We start from the raw sequence: 11,218 nt of genomic DNA on the forward strand, positions 1-11,218 counted from the left end.
AAGCGGGGCTAGTAGTTTTTTGCTTCTGAACAGTTTTGGCATCTCACTTTATCCTTTGAAATTCAGAATGATTGGCATCTATAGGGAACTCAGAATTTTAGATAGTGTATTAATTTTCCTAGTTCAGTATGTTGATTCTTGAACACAGCTACTTTATGAGTCTTGGCCGTGGCCCTAAGCACTTTGTTTTCCAGTATTACCACCGGATACATAAATGCCACAGACACATAACTGGGTGAACCTTTTCAGATTGTGACTCAGCTTTGCTAAAGTCTCCAATTAGAGGTGTCCAAAGTTCTTAAGCACACTCTTTTTGCTTTGGATGACGACTTTAACCACTCAGTCTCAAGCTTTTCACTTGGACCTTCATGACACAAACACATGGTTAGGGATAACTTGATTTAGCCGCTTAGGCCTGGATTTTATTTCCTTGGGCCCTCCTATCCATTAATGCTCAAAGCCTTGGATCCTTCTTACCCTTGCCTTTTAGTTTAAAGGGCTATTGGCTTTTTCTGCTTGCTTTTTCTTTTTCTTTCTTTCTCTTTTTTTTTCGCTACCTTTTTTCTTTTTCACTGCTTTTTCTTGCTTCAAGAATCAATTTCATGATTTTTCAGATTATCAATAACATTTCTCTTTGTTCATCATTCTTTCAAGAGCAAAAAATTTTAACATTCATAAACTTCACTATAAAAAATATGCAATGTTCAAGCATTCATTCAGAAAACAAAAAGTATTGCCACCACATCAAAATAATTAAACTAACTTCAAGATAAAATTTGAAATCCAAGTACTTCTTGTTCTTTTGTAATTAGGCATATTTTTCATTTAAGAGAGGTGAAGGATTCATGGAATTATTCATAGCTTTAAGACATAGACACTAGATACTAATGATCATGTAGTGAAGACACAAACATAGATAGCACAAAAAGCATCAAATTCGAAAAATAGAAAAATAAGAACAAGGAAATTAAAGAATGGGTCCACCTTAGTGATGGCGGCTAGTTCTTATTCTTGAAGATCCAATGGAACGCCTGAGCTCCTCTATGTCTCTTTCTTGCCTTTGTTGCTCCTCCCTCATAGCTCTTTGATCTTCTCTAATCTCATGGAGAATAATGGAGTGCTCTTGGTGCTCCACTCTTAGTTGGTCTATGTTGTAACTCAAGCCTTCCAAAGAGGTGTTGAGTTGCTCCCAATAGTTGTGTGGAGGAAAATGCATCCCATGAGGCATCTCAGGGATTTCATGAGGAATTTTCTCATGCTCTTGTTGATATCCATGAGTGGGCTCTCTTGTTTGCTCCATCCTCTTTTTAGTGATGGACTTGTCCTCTTCAATGAGGATGTCTCCTTCTATGTCAATCCCAGCCGAATTGGATAGGTGACAAATGAGATAAGGAAAGGCTAACCTTGCCAAAGTGGAGGACTTGTCAGCCACCTTGTAGAGTTCTAGAGGTATGATCTCATGAACTTCTACTTCCTCTCTAATCATGATACTATGGATCATGATGGCCTGATCTACAGTCACTTCAGATCGATTGCTAGTAGGAATGATAGAGCGTTGGATGAACTTCAACCATCCTCTAGCCACAGGCTTAAGGTCTGGTCTTCTCAATTGAACTGGCTTGACTCTTGAATCTTTTTTCCATTGAGCTCCTTCCACACATATTTTCATGAGGACTTGGTCCAACCTTTGATCAAAGTTGACCCTTCTAATGTAAGGGCGTGCGTTTTCTTGCATCATTGGCAACTTGAACGCCAACCTTACATTTTTTGGACTGAAATCTAAGTATTTTCCCCGAACCATTGTAAGCCAATTCTTTGGATTCGGGTTCATACTTTGATCATGGTTCCTAGTGATCCATGCATTGGCATAGAACTCTTGAACCATTAAGATTCCGACTTGTTGAATGGGGTTAGTGAGAACTTCTCAACCTCTTCTTCGGATTTCATGTCGGATTTCCGGATACTCATTTTTCTTGAGCATGAAAGGGACCTCAGGGATCACCTTCTTCTTGGCCACAACTTCATAGAAGTGGTCTTGATGGACCTTTGAGAGAAATCTCTCCATCACCCTTGACTCGGAGGTGGAAGCTTCTGCCTTCCCTTTCCTCTTTCTAGAGGTTTCTCCAGCCTTAGGTGCCATAAATGGTTATGGAAAAACAAAAAGCAATGCTTTTACCATACTAAACTTAAAAGATTTGCTCGTCCTTGAGGAAAAGAAGAAAGAAAGAAAGGGAAGAAGAAGAAAATAGAGGAGATGGATGGAGAGATAAGTTCGGCCAAAGGGGTAGGAGAGGGTTTGTGATGTGTGAAAATAAAGGAGTGAAGAGGGGTATTTATAGGGAAAGAGAGGGAGAGTGGCCGAATGGAATTGGGTGGGTTTGGGAGGGAAAATTGTTTGAATTTGAAAGTGAGGTAGGTGGGGTTTTTTGGGGAAGACGGATGGAGGTGATTGGTGAAAAGAATATAGGGAAGAGAATAGGATTTGATAGGTGAGTGGTGTTTTGGGTAGAGTGTTGTAGAGATGTGTGAGGGGGAGAGAGAGAGAGAGGTGGGGTAGGTGGGGATCATGTGGGGTCCACAGATCCTGAGGGGTCAAGGACTTCTCATCCCTGCTCCATTTAGGCGAGCAAAAACGCCCTTATTGTGCAATCCTGGCTTTTAACGCCAAGCTGTTGCTTGTTTCTAGCGTTAAACGCTAGTTTTGTGCCCTTTTCTGGTGTTAAACGCCAGTTTGGTGCCCATTTCTGGCGTTAAACACCCAGAATGGTGTCAGACTGGGCGTTTAACGCCCATTCTACTACTCTTACTGGCGTTTAAACGCCAGTAAGTTCCTCCTCCAGGGTGTGCTATTTTTAATGCTATTTTTGAATTTGTTTTGATTTTTGCAATTGTTTTTGTGACTCCACATGATCATTAACCTAAAGAAAACATAAAATAACATAGATAAATAAAAATTGGGTTGCCTCCCAATAAGCGCTTCTTTAATGTCAATAGTTGGACAGTGGGCTCTCATGGAGCCTCACAGATAATCAGAGCATGGTTGTGGCCTCTCCACACCAAACTTAGAGTTTGGTTGTGGCCTCTCAACACCAAACTTAGAGTTTGGTTGTGGCCTCCCAACACCAAACTTAGAGTTTGAATGTGGGGGCTTTGTTTGACTTTTTATTAAGAGAAGCTTTTTATGCTTCCTCTCCATGTGTACAGAAGGAGAACCTTGAGTCTTGAATACATGGTAGTCCTCATTCAATTGAAGGACCAACTCTCCTCTGTCAACATCAATCACAGTTTTTGCCGTGGCTAGGAAAGGTCTGCCAAGGATAATGGATTCATCTTCCTCCTTCCCAGTGTCTAGGATTATGAAATCAACAGGGATGTAAAGGCCTTCAACCTTTACTAGCACGTCCTTTACTAGTCCATAAGCCTATTTCATTGATTTGTCTGCCATCTCTAGTGAGATTCTTGCAGCTTGTACCTCAAGGATTCCTAGTTTCTCCATTACAGAGAGTGGCATGAGGTTAATACCTGACCCTAGGTCACACAGAGGCTTCTCAAAAGTCATGGTGCCTATGGTACAGGGTATTAAGAATTTACCAGGATCCTGTTTCTTTTGAGGTAAAGTGTGCTGAACCCAGGTATTCAGTTCATTAATGAGCAAGGGAGGTTCATCCTCCCAAGTCTCATTACCAAATAGCTTGGAATTCAGCTTCATGATTGCTCCTAAATACTAGGTAACTTGCTCTTCAACAATGTCTTCATCTTCTTCAGAAGATGAATAGTCATCAGAGCTCATGAATGGTAAAAGAAAGGTCAAAGGAATCTCTATGGTCTCTATATGAGCCCGAGATTCCTTTGGTTCCTCAAATGGGAACTCTTTTTTATCCAGATGACATCCCATGAGGTCTTCCTCACTGGGATTCATGTCCTCCTCCTCCTCTGTGAATTCGGCCACTTTGGTGATATTGATGGCCTTGCACTCTCTTTTTGGATTCTCTTCTGTATTGCTTGGGAGAGTACTAGGAGGAGTTTCAGTGACTCTTTTACTCAGCTGGCCCACTTGTGCCTCCAAATTTCTAATGGAGGACTTTGTTTCATTCATGAAACTGAGAGTGGCCTTAGATAGATCAGAGACTATATTTGCTAAGCTAGATGGGTTCTGCTCAGAATTCTCTGTCTGTTGCTAACAGGATGATGGAAAAGGCTTGCTATTGCTAAACCTGTTTCTTCCACCATTATTATTGTTAAAGCTTTGTTGAGGCTTTTGTTGATCCTTCCATGAGAAATTTGGATGATTTCTACATGAGGGATTATAGTGTTTCCATAGGCTTCACCCATGTAATTCACCTCTTCCATTGCAGAGTTCTCACTTCTCAGGATCATAAGCTTCTTCTTCAGAAGATGCTTCTTTAGTACTGTTGGATGCATTTTGCAATCCATTCAGACTCTGAGAAATCATATTGACTTGCTGAGTCAACATTTTGTTCTAAGCCAATATGGCATTCAGAGCATCAATTTCAAGAACTCCCTTCCTCTGAGGCGTCCCATTACTCACATGATTCCTTTCAGAGGTGTACATGAACTGGTTATTTGCAACCATTTCAATGAGTTCCTGAGCTTCTGCAGGTGTTTTCTTCAGGTGAATAGATCCACCTGCAGAATGGTCCAATGACATTTCAGACAATTCAGACAGACCATCATAGAATATATCCAAGATGGTCCATTTTGAGAGCATGTCAGAAGGACACTTTTTGGTCAGTTGCTTGTATCTTTCCCAAGCTTCATAGAGGGATTCACCTTCTTTCTGCCTGAAGGTTTGAACATCCACTCTAAGCTTACTCAGCTTTTGAGAAGCAAAGAACTTGGCTAAGAAAGCTGTGACCAGCTTATCCCAAGAGTTCAGACTATCTCTAGGTTGAGAGTCCAACCATATTCTAGCTCTATCTCTTACAGCAAAAGGGAAAAGCATAAGCTTGTAGACCTCGGGATCAACTTCATTGGTCTTAATAGTATCACAGATCTGCAAGAATTCAGTTAAGAACTAAAAAGGATCTTCTGATGGAAGTCCATGAAACTTGTAATTCGGTTGCATCAGAGAAACTAATTGAGGCTTAAGCTCAAAATTGTTTGCTCCAATGGCAGGAATTCAGATGCTTCTTCCATGGAAGTTGGAATTTGGTGCAGTAAAGTCACCAAGCAGCTTCCTTGTATTGCTGTTGGGTTCGACCATTACTTCTTTTTCGGGATTCTCTGTAAGGTTTTCTCTGGATTGTTGTGCTTTAGCTTCTCTTAGCTTCTTCTTCAGGGTCCTTTCAGGTTCAGGATCAGCTTCAACAAGAATGCCTTTTTCCTTGTTCCTGCTCATATGAGAGAGAAGAAAACAAAGAAAGTATGGAATCCTCTATGTCACATTATAGATATTCCTTTGTGTGAGTAGAAGAGAAGACGAATAAGAATGAGAAAAGAAAGAGAAAAATTCAAACTCAGAGAGAGGGAGAAGGTTCAGATTTTTGATGAGTGGAGGAGAAGTGTTAGTAAATAAATAAAATAAATAGAAGGAGAGAGGGGGAGTTTTCAAAAATAATTAAAAGAAAAAGAAAAATATTTTACTTTTTATTTTAAAGTTTAGTTAGAATTCAAAAATTAAGAGAAGAAATAGAATAAAATTAAAATTTAAAAAAATTAGTTAATTAAAAAGAATTTTGAAAAAGAAGTTAATGATTTTCGAAAATTAGAGAGAGAAAATTGGTTAGATGGTTTTTAAAAAGATAAGAAATAGTAATACAAACAAAAAGTCAATTAGTTAATTGAAAAAGATTTGAAAATCAATTTTGAAAAGATAAGAAGTTAGAAAAAGATTTTGAAATTAAAATTTGAAAAAGATATTATTTGAAAAAGATATGATTGAAAAGATATTATTGAAATTTATTTTTAAAAGGATATGATTGAAAAGATATGATTGACGAAGAAATTAAAAAGATTTGATTTTTGAAATTAAAGTTGATGACTTGGCTAACAAGAAACTAAAAAGATATGATTCTAGAATTTAAAGGTTGAACCTTTCTTAACCAGAACGTAACAAACTATGAAATTTTTGAATCAAATCCTTAAATGTTAGTAATAATTTCGAAAATAAAAGATAAAATTAAGAAAAAGATTTTTGAAAATTAATTTTAAAGAATTTTTGAAAATAATAAAAGGAAAAAGAAAAGATTTGATTTTGAAAAAGATTTGAAAAGATAAATTTTGAAATTGAAACTTTGATTTGACTAACAAAAAACAACCAAATTTTTTAAAAAATTTTGACTAAGTCAACCCAAATATTTCGAAAATTATGAGTAATTAAAGGAAAAGATATTTTTTATTTTTTTGAATTTAATGAGGAAAGAGAAAAACACAAAAATGACTCAAAACATGAAAATTTTGGATCAAAACCAATGATGCATGCAAGAACACTATGAATGTCAAGATGAACACCAAGAACACTTTGAAAATCATGATGAACATCAAGAACTTATTTTTGAAAAAATTTCAAGGAAAGAAACACATGCAAGACACCAAACTTAGAAATTTTTAATGCTTAGACACTAACAAACTAAAAATGCATATGAAAAACAAGAAAAACACAAAACATGAAAATCACAAGATCAAACAAGGAGACTTACCAAGAACAACTTGAAGATCATGAAGAACACCATGCATGAGTTTTCGAAAATTTTTGAGAAAAATAAAAATATGCAATTGACATCAAACTTAAAAATTGACTATGGACTCAAACAAGAAACGTAAAGTATTTTTGGTTTTGTGGTTTTATGAATTTTTTTGTATATTTTTTTGAAAATTATTATGAAAAAAAAAAGAAAATAAGGAATTCAAAATTCTTAATGAGAATTCCAGGAATCATGCAATGTTAGTCTAAAGCTCCGGTCTAGGAATTAGACATGGCTTATTAGCCAGCCAAGCTTTACGCAAAAGCTTTGGTCCAAAGCACCAGACATGGCCAATGGCCAGCCAAGCTTTAGCAGAACATTGTATACAATAGCTATGTGTGTAACAACCAAATTGATGGGAATCAACTAACATGCTTTTGCATTGATAAGTGGAAGCCTCGGTCCAAAAGAATTAGACATGGCTTCACAGCCAGCCAGGCTTCAACATATCATAATGAAACTCTAGAATTCATTGTAAAAAATTATGAAAAAAAAAATATTTTTTTTCGAAAATAAAATAAGAAAATAAAATTACCCAATCTAAGCAACAAGATGAACTGTTAGTTGTCCAAACTCGAACAATCCCCGACAACGGCGCCAAAAAATTGGTGCACGAAATTGTGATCTCAATGGCGCCAACAACTTGGTACGCACAATTGTAATCTCAACTCTTTTTCACAACTTTGCACAACTAACCAGCAAGTGCACTGGGTTGTCCAAGTAATACCTTATGTGAGTAAGGGTCGATCCCACAGAGATTGTCGGCTTGAAGCAACCTATGGTTATCTTGTAAATCTCAGTCAGGCGGATTCAAATGGTTATGGAGTTTTGATAATTCAAAGATAAATAAACATAAAATAAAGATAGAGATACTTATGTAATTCATTGGTGGGAATTTCAGATAATCGTATGGAGATGCGTTATTCCTTCTGAATCTCCGCTTTCCTACTGTCTTCATTCAATCATTCATACTCCTTTCCATGGCAAGCTATATGTTGGGGGATCACCATTGTCAATGGCTACCGTCTGTCCTCTCAGTAAAAATGGTTCAAATGCGCTGTCACGCCACGGCTAATCATCTGTCGATTCTCACTCATGTTGGAATAGGATCCATTGATCCTTTTACGTCTGTCACTACGCCCAACACTTGCGAGTTTGAAGCTCGTCACAGTCATCCCATCTCAGGTCCTACTCGGAATACCACAGACAAGGTTTAGACTTTCCAGATCTCAAGAATGCTGCCAATTGATTATAGCTTATACCATGAAGACTCTGATCATGAACCAAAAGGCTAAGAGATATGCATTCAAGCTCGTTTGCATGTTGAACGGGAGTGTTTGTCAGGCACGCGTTTATAAGTGAGAAGGGTGATGAGCGTCACATAATCATCACATTCATCAAGTTATTTTGTGTGAATGAATATCTTAGAACAATAATAAGCATGAATTGAATAGAAAAAAAATAGTACTTTGCATTAATACTCGAGGAACAGCAGAGCTCCATACCTTAATCTAGGGTGTGTAGAAACTCCATCGTTGAAAATACATAAGTGATGATGGTCCAGGCATGGCCGTGAGGCCAACCCCCAATGTCTAAGATAGCATGAAACTGATCAAAGATCCCAGCATGTATAATACAATAGTAAAAGGTCCTATTTATACTAGACTAGTTAGTAGGGTCTACAGAAATAAGTAAATGATGCAAAAATCCACTTCCGGGCCCACTTGGCGTGTGCTTGGGCTGAGCATTAAAGCTTTCATATGTAGAGACTTTTCTTGGAGTTAAACGCCAGTTTGCAGCCAATTTTGGGTGTTTAACTCTAGCTTGTAATCTGTTTCTGGCGTTTAATGCCAGAATAGGGCAAGGAGTTGGCGTTTGAACGCCAATTTGTGTCATCAAAACTCAGGCAAAGTATGGACTATTAAATATTGCTAGAAAGCCCTAGATGTCTACTTTCCAACGCAATTGAGAGCGCGCCATTTGGGTTTTAATAGCTCGAAAAAATCCATTTCGAGTGTAGGAAGGTCAGAATCCAACAACATCAGCAGTCCTTTTTTAGCCTCTGAATCAGATTTTTGCTCAGGTCCCTCAATTTCAGCCAGAAAATACCTGAAATCACAGAAAAACACACAAACTCATAGTAAAGTCTAGAAATGTAAAATTTGCTTAAAAACTAATAAAAATATACTAAAAAGTAGCTAGATCCTACTAAAATTTATCTAATGCCAAAAGCGTATAAATTATCCGCTCATCAAACCCCCTCCTCCACCTCAGAATGGTCGAAAGGAGTATCGGAATTGGAGTGCATGACAGCATCCAGTGAAGCTAGCATCTGACTCACACGCTCATATCATCGCCTGTTGCGACGTTCACTCTGCTCCATGAGCCGGTACGTCGGCTGGGGTGCTGATGGTGGTGGTGGTGTTTGTACTGCAGCTGGTGTACTGCTGTAGATGGTCCAGGTGCTGCTGCTGAAGAGGAAGATGGCTAGGTGTCACTGTTGTAGATGCTCGGGTCTGCGCGGTGCTGTGGTCTATCGTTCACCAAGTCCCCACAGAATAACTCTTTCCTTTCTGTGGACTGCGGGTGGTGACTCATCATCTAGCAACCATGGTAGTCTAGCCCGTAAGCCGTCTCTGTGACCAAAGTAGGGAATTGGAGTGTGCCTCTGACATGGGCTCGCCACATGAACTTTTTGATCGGTCGGGGAAAGTACAACTCTTTCTCCTCGATAATGCACCCAATCAAGACGAGCATCTCCACCGGAATCTCAATGAAGTGCGTGGTAGGCATGACATAATGAGCAAGAATTTGCTGCCATACCTCGCCTCCCTCGTCAAATAATCAAACATCATCCCCTTGGGTTTCAGTTTGTTGGTATCCATCTCCCAAGGGGCGTCCGGGTGAGCAATCACACTCCTCAAGGCATTATAATCATATGTAAGACAATGTATCTCCTCTTCAACCCTTTGAAAAGCATCTCTATCACTGACCTTGGGCTAACAGTGGAGTGCATCCTCAATATCAGCATCTGTCAACAGAATCTGCCCACCTCTCAAGTGAACCGAGTCAAGGGTTGATCTAAAAAAATTACAGTAAAATTCGGGAACCCATGACTCGTTCACTCGTGGTAGCTCCCTATCCACGAAAGACAGGCCCATCTTCTCAATTCGAAGCTCAATAGACCGCCTCAAATTAGAGAGAATAGCCAACTTCTTCTCCAGATTGAGCTTCCGTTGCTAAAAATGTGAAAAACGGAGCTCACAGTATAGATTAGGAAATCTCTCTAAACCCTTATCCTTGTCAGAGAGTTGTATCTTAGCATAACCGGAGGTCATAGAGTCGGTAGACGACTAAGACCTCTCCCTTTTTCTGGAGGAAACCTTCGTTTTTCCCTTTCCTCTATCAAACATCCTGGAGAAATAGAAATCACAAGATATAACATATTAAGCAAAGCAGAGGAGTGCAAAAACAAGATATATGCATAACGGCGCCCAATGTACGAGTTGGGATTCTCAAAATAGGATTAACGTTGCAAGTATTGACCCAAACCGACAATCGGTCGCGACCAATTTGGAAATTCACAAATGTGTCACAACTCAAAACCAATTTAACCGAGAGTATTTGACTCCGGTCATCTCCAAGAATCACTTAAGAGGCAATGAGTGGCAAATTCGTGTAGTGATCAATCAATGAAAAATGAATATATAAACAAAAGAAATCAAATTTAATGATGAATAATGAAGAAATTAAAACGACTAAAATATAAACAAGTAAAAAAAAAGATAACATAGCAATGTATGGAAAATTGAAAGCAAAAAGGGTCTTGCTTGGATGGCTAAGGATCCTTTCCTTGGAACCCCTTGCAATTAGTTGATAATCTCATTTGATCAATCAATCGGAAGAAATGAGTATAAGGTTTAACCACATTAAATTGCGCTAACCAGCAAAATTTCATTAGTGGGAAAGAAAATAACATACAAGATGAACAATGGAATATCAGAAAATGCTCACTTACCAGAGAGACAAAAATTACCTAAAACCATGTTTGACATTTTTGTCAAACACTTAGTGGGCAAAAGCTTAAACATGATAAAATAGAAAAGGCTTGGAAGTAAAAGGAACAATTGATTTCAATCAACAAAATAGCATAGAAAGCATAGACAACAAACAATCAAACAATCAAAAAAACTATTCAAAAGAAAAGTAAAAAATGCAAAAGAACAAAAATTAATATAAAAATAATGAAAAAAGAAGTTAAAAACAGAATAAGAAAATAAAAAAAGTAAAACAAAAAAATAACTATACAATGAGAATCTACCAATAGATCAAAAAAAATGGAAAAATGGGCACTTGAAGAAATGTAAAACCCATGAAATAACTAGGAAACAGATGCAGAAATTTGAGAAACGACTAAAAAACCTCTCTTTCCTCCCCAAACTTCACATGCATGCTCTATTTTTTTTTCATTTCCCTCCACCTTGAGCTAAACTCAACAAACTCGGATGCAAACC

Source organism: Arachis hypogaea, chromosome 4 (assembly GCF_003086295.3).
Source record: "Arachis hypogaea cultivar Tifrunner chromosome 4, arahy.Tifrunner.gnm2.J5K5, whole genome shotgun sequence".
Classification (NCBI taxonomy): domain Eukaryota; kingdom Viridiplantae; phylum Streptophyta; class Magnoliopsida; order Fabales; family Fabaceae; genus Arachis; species Arachis hypogaea.